The sequence below is a fragment of the Phyllobates terribilis genome, unplaced genomic scaffold (assembly GCF_046119375.1).
Source record: "Phyllobates terribilis strain yellow unplaced genomic scaffold, ASM4611937v1 Scaffold_3__8_contigs__length_932513732, whole genome shotgun sequence".
NCBI lineage: Eukaryota > Metazoa > Chordata > Amphibia > Anura > Dendrobatidae > Phyllobates > Phyllobates terribilis.
The window spans coordinates 781,013,125-781,027,650 of record NW_027362763.1 but is presented as its reverse complement, the minus strand read 5'-3'; positions in this window follow the sequence as shown (position 1 = coordinate 781,027,650).

Sequence of the window (14,526 nt, the reverse complement as noted above, 5' to 3'; positions counted from 1 at the left end):
AACGATGTTGTACATAGTACCCCTTTTGGTCCAAAAGAAACAAGGTCTTCCTGAACATAAGACACTCTTTGTAGCTCTTCTTGCACTTGCTAATAGATAAGGGTCCCGAGCAAATGACTCCAATCTATTAACTCAAAATTAACTACTTTAAAGGGGCTTTCCGTTTTCAGAGAACTTTTCCCCAGGTTGTTTGTTTTAAGAGACAAACGTTTCTTTTCTCACCCTTCCCGGGTCCAATGTTGAGTCTCCAATGCTGCCTCAGTGTCTGTATTTTCTGCAGCGCTGTCATCAGATGGACAGTGGTGCAGCCAATCAGTGAGCTCAGCGGCTCTTAGCAGCTTGCTCGTGCAAAGGCGCTGAGCTCAGTGATTGGCTGAGGTCACCAGGGCGACTTAGACTCAGCGCTAGACAAGGGAAGGGTGAGTAAAGCCAGGTTTGTTTTTAAAACAAACTGTGCCTGGGGACACAACTTTACTGAAAATGGAAAATCCCTTTAATATCTCTATATTCATTTTCTAAACCAAATAAGTCTTTTAAAAATAGCCAAAATGTAAAGAATTGTCACTATTTCAAAATCACAACTATGTAGATGACAGAAGCAAAGTGATGTGTGATTTAATTAAAGAACTGTCAGACATCCAAGAAATTTAACACAGTTACAGCAAAAAGTCACTCCTCCTCACATGTACCTTACAAAATGCTGGATGATACCGCTCGCATAATGAATTTAGGCAATCAGCACTCCAGTGCTCAGGCAGAGGATTAACACTGACAAACGCTGCATTTAGGCCTATTCATCTCCTCTATCAGTCATTGTTATGAGGGCACATTAGTCACTAGTCATCACTTTGTTTTTAAAGTGTCAGCAACCCATAGCCATCTCTTAGAGGGACAGTGTCATATATTGAGTAGGCTGTTCATTCGGATCTGCAGAAACCTGTCTGTATGTCTGGGAGCAGTGAGCCGAAGGAACCAAGAACTTGACTTACAGCGTTAGGATCATCCGAAAACATGAAATAATCTTCTGATTACATTGGAATTATTCTGAATCTTTGACAGGTTCAGGTGTGGAAATTAAAATATTAGGCTAGGTTTACAATGCTCTCCACTGAGATATATATCGAGTTTCTGTCGGAATCCATAAAAAATAGGCGTCCGGAGGAGCTGTGTTTTTGTGCATGTCTGAAAAAGACTAATAGTGTCAGGACGGACGCCAGACAGTTTCCACAGCGACTCCGTTGGCTTCATAGAAGTGAATAGCTCCAATGTAGTGTTCAACGGAGAACCCAGTAGTAATGTGAACCTAGCCTTAGGGTGTGTGCACACAGGTCAAACCCACAGTGGATCTTTTAGGCCTCCTTCACACATCCGTTTTTTATGTCCGTATGCAGGCTGTTTTTTAAGGACCGTAAATAAGGACACAAGCACATCCATTGTATTCAATGGTGGTGCGCACGTCAGGTTTTTCACATGGACAATATGTCCGTGTGAAAAACCCACAGACATGTACTTTTTTTTCCGGCACCACGGAGGAAATGCGTGCCACACACACGCACACTGATAACACACGGATGACATCCATGTGACATCTGCATGAAATGTACCGAAATGAAATTCCCCAGCAGCTAGGGAAAGCAGTACAGTTAGTGCTTTTCTCAGCCGCCGGTTGCTGACTACAACTATCATAACCCTCGCCTGGTCTCACTGCGATCAGCGAGACCAGGCAACGCTGATAACACTTGTAGTCAGCACCAGCATCTGGGAATAGTGTACATTAAACAAATAAATAAATAAAATGGCGTGGGGTCCCCCTTATTTTTATTAACCAGTTGAAAGAAAGCAGACATTTGGGGGCTAGTGTTATTATCATGGGAAGGAACTGTTACGAGTCCGGGTGGTGGAACCTCTGTGCTTCTGTGCAAGGAGGGACCAGAGGGGCGTGACTAAGTGCCTACTCGGCCCGACCAAGGTCACACGGCAGCTTAGTCGACTCCGTGAACCAGAGAGGAACCTGGCAGGTGGACCAGGTGCCACTCTGGCACCAACCTTGTGTGAGAGCAGGTGACTCCCACGGGTCAGATGACAGGAACTGACCGGTACAGCGGATGAGCACGGCAGGAAGGTTGACATGTGGACGGGGCAGATAAGCAGGCTGGTTCGGCAGATAGCCAGACGGGTGCTCCGGGTAGGCGAGCAGGCGGGCACAGCAGGTAACTGGCAGGTGCTCCGGGTAGACTGGCTGGTGGGCACGACAGGTAACAGGCAGGTGCTCCAGGTAGGCAGACTGGCGGGCACGGCAGGTTATAGACAGGTGCTCCAGGTAAGCAGGCTGGCGGGCACAACTGTAGACAGACTGGAGGACAGAACTGTTAGACAGGCTGGCGGGCTGGACTGGCAGGCAGGACCGACAGGCAGCGGGACCTGAGGGCTGGAGCAAGTGTTTAGCACACAGAACAACAACCTTGCACAGGCACCTGCATTTTGGAGGAGGTGCCTTATATAGGGGAAGTTCTCCGGCCATTGGCCGGGGACTCTATAGGACGGCGCGCGCGGCCCCTTAAGAGGGAGGAAGCGTGTGCGCGACCTAAGCACAATGCCCGGGAAGCTGCGCGCGGTGCGCGCCACAGCAGCAGGAGAGCGGGAAGATGCCGGACCTGGACCACGGCGGTGAGAGGAACGGCGTCTCTGCCCGGCAGAAGGCTACTGAAACCAGTATCCATTTTGGTTCCCAGCCTATTAATTTCAGCTCACAGCTGCCTGCAAAGCCTTTACTGGTTATTTAAAAGGGGGGACCCCAAAAAAAATGATGTAGGGTTCCCCTTATTTTTAATAGCCAGCAAAGGCTAAACAGTCAGCTGTGGGCTGATCTTCATAGGCTGGCAAGGGGCCATAGATATTGGCCTCCTCTCAGACTAATAACACCAGCCCTCCGCTGCTCCAGCAATGGCGCATGTGACATGCAGAAGTAGTGCGGTTGCAGAGTGTGACATGTACAAGTAGTGCTGTTTCTTTAAAAGCATTCAGCAACTAACAGAAGTAACACAAGCACATGAGACAGGAAGTGTTGTGCTCCAGAAGCATCCAGCAACTAGAGGGGTTAACACAGTCACAGGAGAAGGGGAGTGTTTTAGCAGAGCCCCAGGGGGATTGTGGGGAAGTTGTTTACTGTCTGGCAGGAGCGGAAGAGAAAGGTGGTGTGTGTGTTCTGTTTCTCACAGAAGTGCCCCTGCAAGTGAAAAGGATTCAACTCAGGAGTGAAACTAAGTGCAGGTCAGGTAGAGTTCCTGAACTAACAGTAAAGAGTATTGTCAAGCAGATAGATAAGGACTGGAAGAAATGGTGTCACAGGGTTCACCTCCCTCAGCAAACCCTCCCCCCTCCTCCATCTCACTGTGCTGTAAAGAATGCTGTGTTCATTAATGTGCCTTTGCATTAGAACTGTGCTGTCCTGTACTACTGGGAAGACTGTGAACTGCTGTGCTGCTAAGGAAACTGTACTGTTTGTCACTGGAGCCTGTTGCTCATAAGACTTAACTTGCACTGGCTGTGCGGCTTCTTATTAAATGCTACTGTTGTACCGTTTATGAGGACTCTTGTCAAGTGTGTCTGGTCAGCAAGTGAAACAGCCTACGTCTGTGCCTGAGGGTCAATACCCCTGTGTGCCTGAGAGAAGCTGCAGCACATGGTCTATAGCCGCCCTGAGTAACGGTTTCCCCAGGATTCCAAAGAATTCATGTAACCTGTCACGCCACTATCTGAACCTAGCGGCATGCGTGTAACATTGGTGGCCCGTACGGGGAATCCAGAGCGGGAATTAGCGTGCAGAGAGAGAAGAGGAAAAGTGTCTGGAAAAATACAGCAGCACAGCACCTCAACTCAACTCTGCTACACCAGTTAAAGGAGACCAGCCCTAAAGAAAAACTCACTAGCAGCAATGGATGTGGAAATACAAAAGGACAGAATTAGTGAGCTGCTTATTCAGTAAATCTGTAAAGAATTGAGAACAGTAGCAGAACATATAAAGATGTCAGTAGAACAGATTTCCAAAGCACACAACCGCAGGCAACTGTTAGCTGCCATTAATGCAAAAATGGATGAGCTGGGTAAGAAAGAAGCTGAAGACATCATGAGGACATTCCTCCAAGAACTAACACAGTTTCTAACCAGGTTGAAGTTGGGGAGGGGTGGCACCAATTACCAAAAGCTGGAATCTCCATCCACAGACTGAACTACAGGAATTGAAAGAACAATTCAAAGCCCTAACAACAGCGCTACAGGAATCGACCAAAACCTCTGAACGGGTGATAGACTCAGGCAGGACCTTTAACCATAAGGAAAGAATTCAAGATCCTGGGACAGCTTGGAGAGTGTGAACAGTAAGAGAGACTGTCTTATAGGAACTTGTTGCACCAGATCGATGCAGGCTTACAGAAAGGCTTCCAGCCAGATGAGATTGTTGAGGGGGTGGTGAACGCGATCAGCCCAGGACTGAACCTACGTAGTATGCTAGAAATGAAAATTCAATTGACCTTGCAACAGCTGAAGATGATTTTAAAAGGGAATTATAAAGAAGAGAGTACTTCAGAATTATTCCACCGACTCATTGACCTCTCACAGAGAAATAATGAATCACCCCAAAATTTCTTGTTCAGAGCAATTGAACTGAAGGATAGACTGTTGTTTGCATCCAGAGATGTAGAAGCGGAAGAGAAGTTTGATGCTGGACTAGTCCAAAAGAAGTTCTTGAGATCATTGGGAATGGAATTAATCAGCAAAGATATCAAGTTGCAGTTGAAACAGTACCTAGAAGATCCTGGCATTTTGGACGAAGTCCTAATTGAAAAAATGAATGAGGCCGCTAGTTTGGAGTCAGAGAGCGAAAAGAAGTTAATGAAAGGCTCTGCTCCTAAAATCACCAAAATGAGTCAGCTGAAGTTGGAGACCCCCGGTGGCCAGTCTGAAGATCATCATATAGACCCTCCAGCGCCACCTCCGAGAGGAAACCTTAAATCACCAACAAAAGAGAGGCCTGCCAGCGCTGACTGGGAGGAAGTAATAGGAGAACTGCGAGCCGTGTTGATTGAGGTGAAAAAGTTGATTCGTTCCAGGCCAGAACCGGTATCCTTCAGACCCAGGAGTGGGTTCCAAAACAGCAGATACCCGGCTTGTGAAGTATGCCGTTCATCAAATCAGAGTACGGTGTGTGTCCACTATCTAAGATGTGGTGAGGAAGGACATTATGCCAAGGAATGCCAATGATCACGGTCATTTGGGTTAAAAGACAGGAGGTTACCAGTGCACGGTGACTGGTAACCGCGACACGGAGGAGGCTCCAGAAGCAAATCCAAATCTCACCAAACCCCAGAACATTGCATGAGGTAAAACGGCTGCGTCAGTACTATCCCCAAATGTGTTCCCATCTACAACAACTGCAAGGGAGACAGGGGCATCAGTTACTTAATGCCCAGTGCGGAGGTCCAACGATGTACTCCTGGGAGGAGGATTCCTCAGTCAGTAAAGATCAGCCTAATCGGTGAAAGATGCTTTATACAGTGCCTGCTAGATGGACTCCTAGTAAAAGCACTGTGGGACACAGGAGCCCAAGCGAACCTTTTAAATGAAGAATGGAGAAGGCGCTACCTGACACACACTTGCCTTCGGTCACTAAAAGAACACTTGCGACCAGTGGAACCCCATGGCAAAGCCGTCAACCAGTCCGAGATCCCTTTCATAGGCTGGGTGGAAGTGACTTTCTAACTTAGGGCGACGAAGAACAGCAACACCATCGAGCTTTTGGTACCTTTTCTCGTGACCAGTGATCAGAGCGTGGCAGAGGATCCTATCCTGGGTTATAATGTAATCTGTGAGGTCATCACGAAACACAAGACAGGGGCATTGCTGGTACATGCAATCACCACATGCTCTCCATACCCAACGCCGTGGCAGAAAACGTGATTCATAGAGTAAAGAAAGCACAGAATACAGTGGACCTAAAAGAAGTGAAGGTAGGCTTGCGCCCAAAAATTATCCCTGCAAACCAAATGGTGGGGGTGAGGTGTGGAGTCCGGGTAGAACCAGGAAGAAAAGCCCAGAAAAGACTGTTCGTGCCAAATGACTCCTCAGAACTTCCGGAAGGCCTAGTTCAAGGTGAGACTGTGCTTACGATTCCTACTGGTGGGTGTGCTCGAGTGACAGTACCGGTGATGAATACTATGAAACACGAAATTAGACTGGATCCAAAGTCTGTGTTAGGTCACATCGAAACCGTTAAAACAATATATCCAGCCAGTGTGAGACCAGCCCAGGGGTTTACAGTGAATTCAGTCTCCCCACCAAGGAACAGGAGATGCCCAGGGGAGGAAATTGTGCAACCTCACCACATCCCTACAATCACTTCCACCTCCTACCCACGATCTATCCCAAACTCTCGTAACCCTTCTAACCTTATACCCATCCGCCCAGCCCCTGCTTCCCCAGTCCCCCTAACAGGAGCTCTATGGAACGCTCTCTCTGTCTGCAACAAACTTTCCCACATTCACAATCTCTTCATCACTAACAAGCTTTCCTTCCTTGGCATCACTGATACCTGGCTCACCCCCTCCGACATGGCCTCTCCTGCTGCATTTTCGTACGGTGGATTCCACCTCTCCCATACCCCCCGACCCACCAGCAAGCACGGTGGAGGAATAGGTTTCCTCCTCTCAGATAACTGCTCCTTCACCCATATCCCACTGCCACCCTCAATTACTCTCCACTCTTTTGAAGTGCACTGATGGCGCATCTACTCCCCCTCCAACCTCCAAATGGCTGTCATCTGCCGCCCCGCCCCCCAGGATCAGCCACCACTTTCTTCGACCACTTCAGCACTTGGCTACTTCATTTCCTCTCCGTTGACATCCCCACTATCCTCATGGGCGACTTCAACATCCCCATTGACACTTCCCTCTCAGCTGCCTCTAAGCTTCTATCCCTCACTTCCTCCTTCGGTCTTACTCAGTGGTCTTCCACACCCAGCCATAAAGACGGCCACACGCTGGACCTTATCTTCACCCGCCTCTGTTCCCTATCTAACCTCTCTAACTCACCTCTCCCTCTCTCTGACCACAACCTACTTACATTTTCTACCCTCTCCTCTCTAGGGCAACAATCCCCACTCCACAAACTTGCATACCCTCGCAGAAATCTCAAACACCTTGATCTGCACTCACTCTCTAAATCCCTTCTCCCTCTTTCAGACATTAGTTCCTTACATGATGCAGATGTTGCTGCCACTTTATACAACACCACAACAGCTGCAGCTCTCGATTCAGTCGCCCCCCTCACACATACCAAAGCTCGCACAATCAACAGACAACCCTGGCACACCAGCCTAACTAAAGAACTGCGACGGGCCTCCAGGGTTGCTGAGCTTAGATGGAAAAGGTCCCACTCCAATGAGCACTTCATCGCATTCAAACAGTCCCTCACTACCTTCAAGTCCACACTCACTGCAGCAAAACAAACATACTTCTCATCTCTCATATCCTCCCTGTCTCACAACCCCAAACAACTATTCAACACCTTCAACGCTCTCCTCCGTCCCCCAGTGCCTCCTCCCTCTCCTCTTATTTCAGCCGAAGACTTTGCCTCATTCTTCAAGCAGAAGATTGACACCATCAGACAGCTTTTGCCTAAATCCCCCACAGCCCCTCACCACACCTACTCAACCCTCCTCCTCCAAAACCACATTCTCCACCATTACGGAAGATCAACTTTCCTCTTTACTCTCCAAATCACACCTCACCACCTGTAAACTTGACCCAATCCCGTCCCACCTCATCCCAAACCTTACCACTATCTTCATCCCACCCCTAGCCCACCTCTTCAACCTGTCACTATCGACTGGTGTCTTCCCCTCATGCTTCAAACATGCCTCAATCACACCAATCCTCAAAAAGCCCTCCCTTGACCCATCCTCTCTGTATAGCTATCGCCCCATATCACTTCTCCCCTATGCCTCAAAACTACTGGAACAATACGTCCTTTCTGAGCTGTCCTCCCACCTCTCCTCCTGCTCCCTCTTAGACCGCCTACAATCTGGTTTCCGACCGCACTATTCTACTGAAACTGCACTGACTAAAGTCACCAACGACCTACTAACCGCCACATCTAAGCGACACTACTCTGTCCTCCTCCTCCTAGACCTGTCATCTGCCTTCGACACAGTGGACCATTCCCTCTCACTGCAAACTCTCTCATCTCTCGGCATCACAGACTTGGCCCTATCCTGTATCTCCTCATACCTAACAGGACATTCAGTGTCTCTCACTCACAGACCACCTCCTCATCTCGCCCCCTAACTGCCGGTGTCCCCCAAGGTTCAGTTCTAGGACCCCTGCTCTTCTCCATCTACACCTTAGGCCTGGGACAGCTCATAGAGTCTCTTGACTTTCATTATCACCTCTATGCTGATGACACACAGATCTACCTCTCTGGACCCGATATCACCTCCTTACTAACCAAAATCCCACAATGTCTGTCTGCTATTTCATCCTTCTTCTCTGCTAGATTTCTAAAACTTAACATGGACAAAACAGAATTCATCATCTTTTCGCCATCTCATTCAACCCCCCCAACTGACCTATCCATCATAGTCAATGGCTGCCCACTCTCCCCAGTCCCTCAGGCTCGCTGCCTTGGGGTATCCCTGGACTCTGAACTCTCCTTCAAACCACATATTCAAGCCCTTTCCACTTCCTGCCGACTCCAACTCAAAAATATCTCCCGGATCCGCACATTCCTCAACCATGAATCTGCAAAAACACTAGTGCACGCCCTCATCATCTCCCGCCTTGACTACTGCAACCTCCTGCTCTGTGGCCTACCTTCCAACACTCTCGCACCCCTCCAATCCATGCTAAACTCTGCTGCCTGACTAATCCACCTGTCCCCCCGCTATTCCCTGGCCTCTCCTCTCTGTTAATCTCTTCACTGGCTCCCCATTGCCCAGAGACTCCAGTTCAAAATCCTAACCATGACATACAAAGCTATTCACAACCTGTCTCCTCCATATATCTCTGACCTAGTCTCCCGCTACATACCCGCACGCAACCTCCGATCCTCACAAGATCTCCTTCTCTACTCCCCTCTAATCTCCTCCTCCCACAATCGCATACAAGATTTCTCCCGTGCTTCCCCCCTCCTCTGGAACTCTCTACCCCAATACATCAGACTCTCGTCGACCGTGGAAACCTTTAAAAAGAGCCTGAAGACCCACCTCTTTCGACAAGCCTACAACCTGCAGTAACCACAACTCCACCAATACCACTGCACGACCAGCTCTACCCTCACCTACTGTATCCTCACCCATGCCTTGTAGCCTGTGAGCCCTCACGGGCAGGGTCCTCGCTCCTCCTGTACCAGTCGCCGTCACATTGTGTTCAAGATTATTGCAATTGTTCTTGTATGTATACCCCTTCTTCACTTGTAAAGTGCCATGGAATAAATGGCGCTATAATAATAAATAATAATAATAAACCCACCTAGGGGTCCTGGGATTCCCCAGTACCCCTGGAACACTTTTGTGCTGTAGATCTAGCGGTAGCAAAACAGATGCTGAGAGAAGAGAACATGCGTTCTCCAAAGATGACTCTGATATAGGCTGTATCCCGTCATTGCATTTGAAAATCAATTAGAAAGACACAACCCCAGTAACCAGAAGTTACATGTCTGTGCCAAAATCATTACACCGTGAAGTGAAAGAATATTTACAAGATCTCAGCAACAGAGGTTGGGTCCAAAAGTCGAAGTCGTCTTATTCCTCTCCTATTGTCTGTGTTAGGAAGAAGGACGGTACGTTGAGACTCTGTTATGATTACTGGGAACTAAACCGAAAGTCAGTACCTGATCGACACCCGATACCAAAGATCCAAGATATCCTGAATAGCCTATCAGGAAGCACCTGGTTCTCTGTCCTCGATCAGGGTAAGGAATACAACCAAGGGTTTGTCAAAGAGTCCAGTAGACCCTCGACAGCATTCATCACACTGTGGGGATTATATGAGTGGATCCGCATTCCGTTTGGGCTCAGTTCAGCACCAGCAGAATTCCAGGGGAGCATGGAGACATGTTTAGAAGGATTGAGGGATGATATCTGCCAGCCGTACTTGGATGACAATGTGATACACAGCAAAGCCTTCCAGGAGCATGTTGAACACTTGAGGACCGTATTACAATGGTATCAACAACACGGAGTTAAGTTGATACCAAAGAAGTGTTAACTGTTCAAAAGGCAAGTCCGATTTCTAGGGAAAATTGTGTCCAGAGAAGGATATACCATGGACCCAGCAGAAATTGCTCCGGTACTGGCCTTAAAAGACAATCGGCCCTCTACCGTCGGGGAGTTGAGGCAGATTGTAGGATTCCTCTCCTACTATCATACTTACGTTCGGAACTTCTCCAGGATTACCGCCCCACTATACCTCCTCTTGGGGGGGACGACAGAAACAACATTGACGGGGAAAAAGAAGAACGTGGGTAGGACCGGGCTTAAAAAAAATAACGCCGTTTCGTCCCAACAGCCCATTCTCTGGACAGCACACCACCGTGAGGAATTGGAAGAACTAGTAGACTACCTGGTAAAACCACCCATCTTGGGATATCCTGATTTCAATTTACCATTTGTTCTTCATTGTGACACTTCTCAAGTTGGACTGGGAGCTGCCCTGTATCAGCATCAAGATGGAAAAATGAGAGTCATCGGTTGCGGTTCTAGAACGTTGACAGACGCCGAGAAGAATTACCATCTACATTCTGGAAAATTGGAGTTCCTGGCATTGAAATGGGCTATCTGTGAACAATTTAGAGATTATCTCTACTACAGCAAAGAGTTTGAGGTATACACTGACAACAACCCTTTGACCTATGTCCTTACTACAGCCAAACTGAATGCAATGGGTCAGAGATGGGTCGCTGAACTAGCTGACTTCAATTTCAGCATCAAGTACAGGCCAGGAAAATGGATGCGGATGCTGACGGATTGTCAAGAATGTCACTAGAGCATGAGGAGTTCATGCAAGAATGCTTGGGGGAAGTCAGTCTGGAAGCAATTGAGAGCACTACCCAAGCAATACAAGCTTATCAGGAGGAAGACACACCATTGTGGTGTCCGTTGATGGTGGAAACCACCATAAAGTGAGAGAAAAAGATCACCCCCAGTCTATTCAACAACTACCTAAAGGGAAAATCCGTAGAGCACAACGGGAAGATCAGATAATTGGTAGAATACTACTTTATGTGGACCAAAATCGGTTTACAAGTAAACGGGAGAGAGACAATGAGTCACCAGCAGTTTCTGTTTTAATTAAAGAATGGACGAAGTTCTACCTCAATGAAGACGGTATCCTGTATCAAAAAGGAGGACAAAACCGGCAGTTGGTACTACCTAGAGTATTCCATAGGTTGGTCTTCAAAGAACTCCATGAAAACATGGGACACCTGGGAGTGGAAAGGACAACAAATTTGATCCGTGAACGTTTCTTCTGGCTGTTCATGCAGAGAGATATTGAGAGGTACGTGATCAGGAAGTGTGGGTGTCTGAAAGATAAACGTCCCAACACATCAACACGGGCACCTATGGGCAACATCCAAACTACGTATCCGTTTGAGATGGTTTCAATAGACTTTCTACATCTCGAGAAGTGCATGGGTGGTTACGAATACATCTTGGTGGTGATGGACCATTTCACTCAATTTGCTCAAGCATATGCCACCACCAATAAATCGGGTCGAACAGCAGCAGAGATCTTCAATGATTTAGCTTTGAGGTTTGGGTTCTCTACAAGGTTACACCACGACCAAGGAAGAGAATTTGAGAACCAGCTCTTTGCCAAGCTAGGAAAGTACTGTAGAATTCAGAGATCCCACACAATGCCCTATCACCCAGAGGGTAATGGACAAGTGGAACGTTTTAACCGGACATTATTGTCAATGTTGCGCACTTTAACAGCTGTTGAGAAGAAAGACTGGAAGAGTTCTCTGTCAAAAGTGGTACATGCCTATAACTGCACAAAGAGCGATGCAAGGGGTTACTCACCCTTTTTCCTATTGTATGGACTATCGCCAAGACTGCCAGTCGACATCATGTTCGATACTCCGGTGTCAGAGACTTACAGAACGTATCCGGAGTACGTTCGGAAATGGAAGGAAAAAATGGCAGAGGCATACAACATAGCGTCCAAAGTGGTTACGCAAGGACAGAGCAAGAGTAAGGAGTAGTATGATCGAAAATGTTATGGAGCAGAATTGTCACTGGGAAGCCAGGTGCTAGTTAAAAACGTACGTGAGAAAGGCGGTCCAGGAAAACTTCGTTTGTACTGGTAAGACCAGGTGTATGTGGTCGTAAGGAGGAAAACTGATGACAGCCCATTGTATGAAATCCGATTGGAAACGGGAGACAAGAAAACCAGAATAGTCCATCGGAATTTACTGCTACCCTGTGATTATCTCCCACCACAACAAGATTTCCCAGAAGTAGACCGACATCGTCCTAGATCAACTAAGGGACCACCACAGACTAAAGCTCCGGAGGTGGATAGTGACCTTGAAAGTTCCGATGGAGAAGAACACACCATTGTATCTCTCTGACCGGCAAGGAGAGGGATGTACCATCCTCAGGAGAATGAACTAAGTCATGAGGCTCCATAGTTCGTACCAAGGAGTACAGATGAAGTCCAATTCAGATCTGATGATCGAACACCAGCCCCTGAAGAGACCGATCGACACTCAGGAGGAGCGGAATTACCAAACCGTGCGGAAACAAGGGACTCAGGAGAAGTACAGGAACTTACAGAGGCAGCTTCAAGAGCATCTGAGTGCGGCAGAAGAAACTTCTGTGACCGAAGAACCCGTGGTCTCTGAGGAACAACGCACTAGGAGGATGTCGACTCGAGAAGTGAGGAGGCCCGTGATGCTGAGACACTTGGTGAACTGAGTCACGTGCCAAGGACTGTGGACTGGAAACAGGTATCTCTGCCTGTGGACCAGGTAAGCCCACTTGAGTGGTATTCACCACCGAGAGGCAGTATGGAAGATGTTCCCTGGTGGAAAGACTTGTTTTCATGCTTTGATTGTCCTTAAAAGACTTTGTAGAAACAAAGAACTGTTAAAGCATAGAGAGAGAGAGCTGGTTGAAGATGTACGAAAAGCTCCAGTTGAAGAGATGCTGATTGTTTTAATTGTGTTAATTGTTTATTTTTAACAGACATCCTACAAGAAAAAGGTCATAAGATCAGGTTGCTATCAATGTTTATGAACTTTATACCAATTTCACAATGCAATTTGTATATAAAGTTATCCAACTTTCACCACTGTTTCAGAATTGGTCAGATTGACCAATTAAGACGAATGTCGAGAACGACATTCAAAAAGGAGGGAAGAGTGCGACATGCAGAAGTAGTGCTGTTGCAGAGTGTGACATGGAGAAGTAGTGCTGTTGCTTTAAAAGCATTCAGCAACTATTAGAAGTAACACAGTCACAGGAGAAGGGTAGTGTTTTAGCAGAGCCCCAGGGGGATTGTGGTGAAGTTGTGTACTGTCTGGCAGGAGTTGAAGAGGAAGGTGGTGTGTGTGTTCTGTAACTCACAGAAGCGCCCCTGCAAGTGAAAAGGATTCAAGTCAGGAGTGAAGCTAAGCACAGGTCAGGTAGAGTTCCTGAGCTAACAGTGCAGAGTATTGTCAGGCAGAACGATAAAGACTGGAAGAAATGGTGTCACAGGTATCGTCTCCCTCAGTAAACCCCCCCCTCCTCCATCTCACTGTGCTGTAAAGAATGCTGTGTTTATTAATGTGCCTTTTCATTAGAACTGTGCTGTCCTGTACTACTGGGAAGACTGTGAACTGTGTGCTGCTAAGGAAACTGTACTGTTTGTCACTGAAGCCTGTTGCTCATAAGACTTAACTTGCACTGGCTGTGTGGCTTCTTATTAAATGCTACTGTTCTACCGTTTATGAGGACTCTTGTCAAGTGTGTCTGGTCAGCAAGTGAAACAACCTACGTGTCTGTGCCTGAGGGTCAATACTCCTGTGTGCCTGAGAGAAGCTGCAGCACATGGTCTATGGTTGCCCTGAGTAATGGTTCTCCCAGGATTCCAAAGAATTCATGTAACCTGTCTCGTCCCTATCTGAACCTAACGGAGTGCGTGTAACAGTTAGCTGTGGACTGCCCTTGTTAGGGCGGGAGCTCTGTGGTTGAGGGATAGAATAACCTGTATAGGGCCTAATAGGGTCTCTCCTCCTGCTCCATCTAACAGTGACCCTGCTGATTGGAAGAAGTATATTGCTGAATGCCTGGACCACGACTCGCCCCTTATCGACATTGAAGACTGTGGATGAGATTGTTCGAATTTGTTATGGTCCAGTTAGTAAGGTGACCACTGTCACTAAGCATTCATTAGCAAACTTTCACATTAACTATTGTCTTTTTGTGGTGACAATTGATGTACGACCCTTGGTCGTTTATTTTTTGTCTATTTTTGTCCATGTAATGGG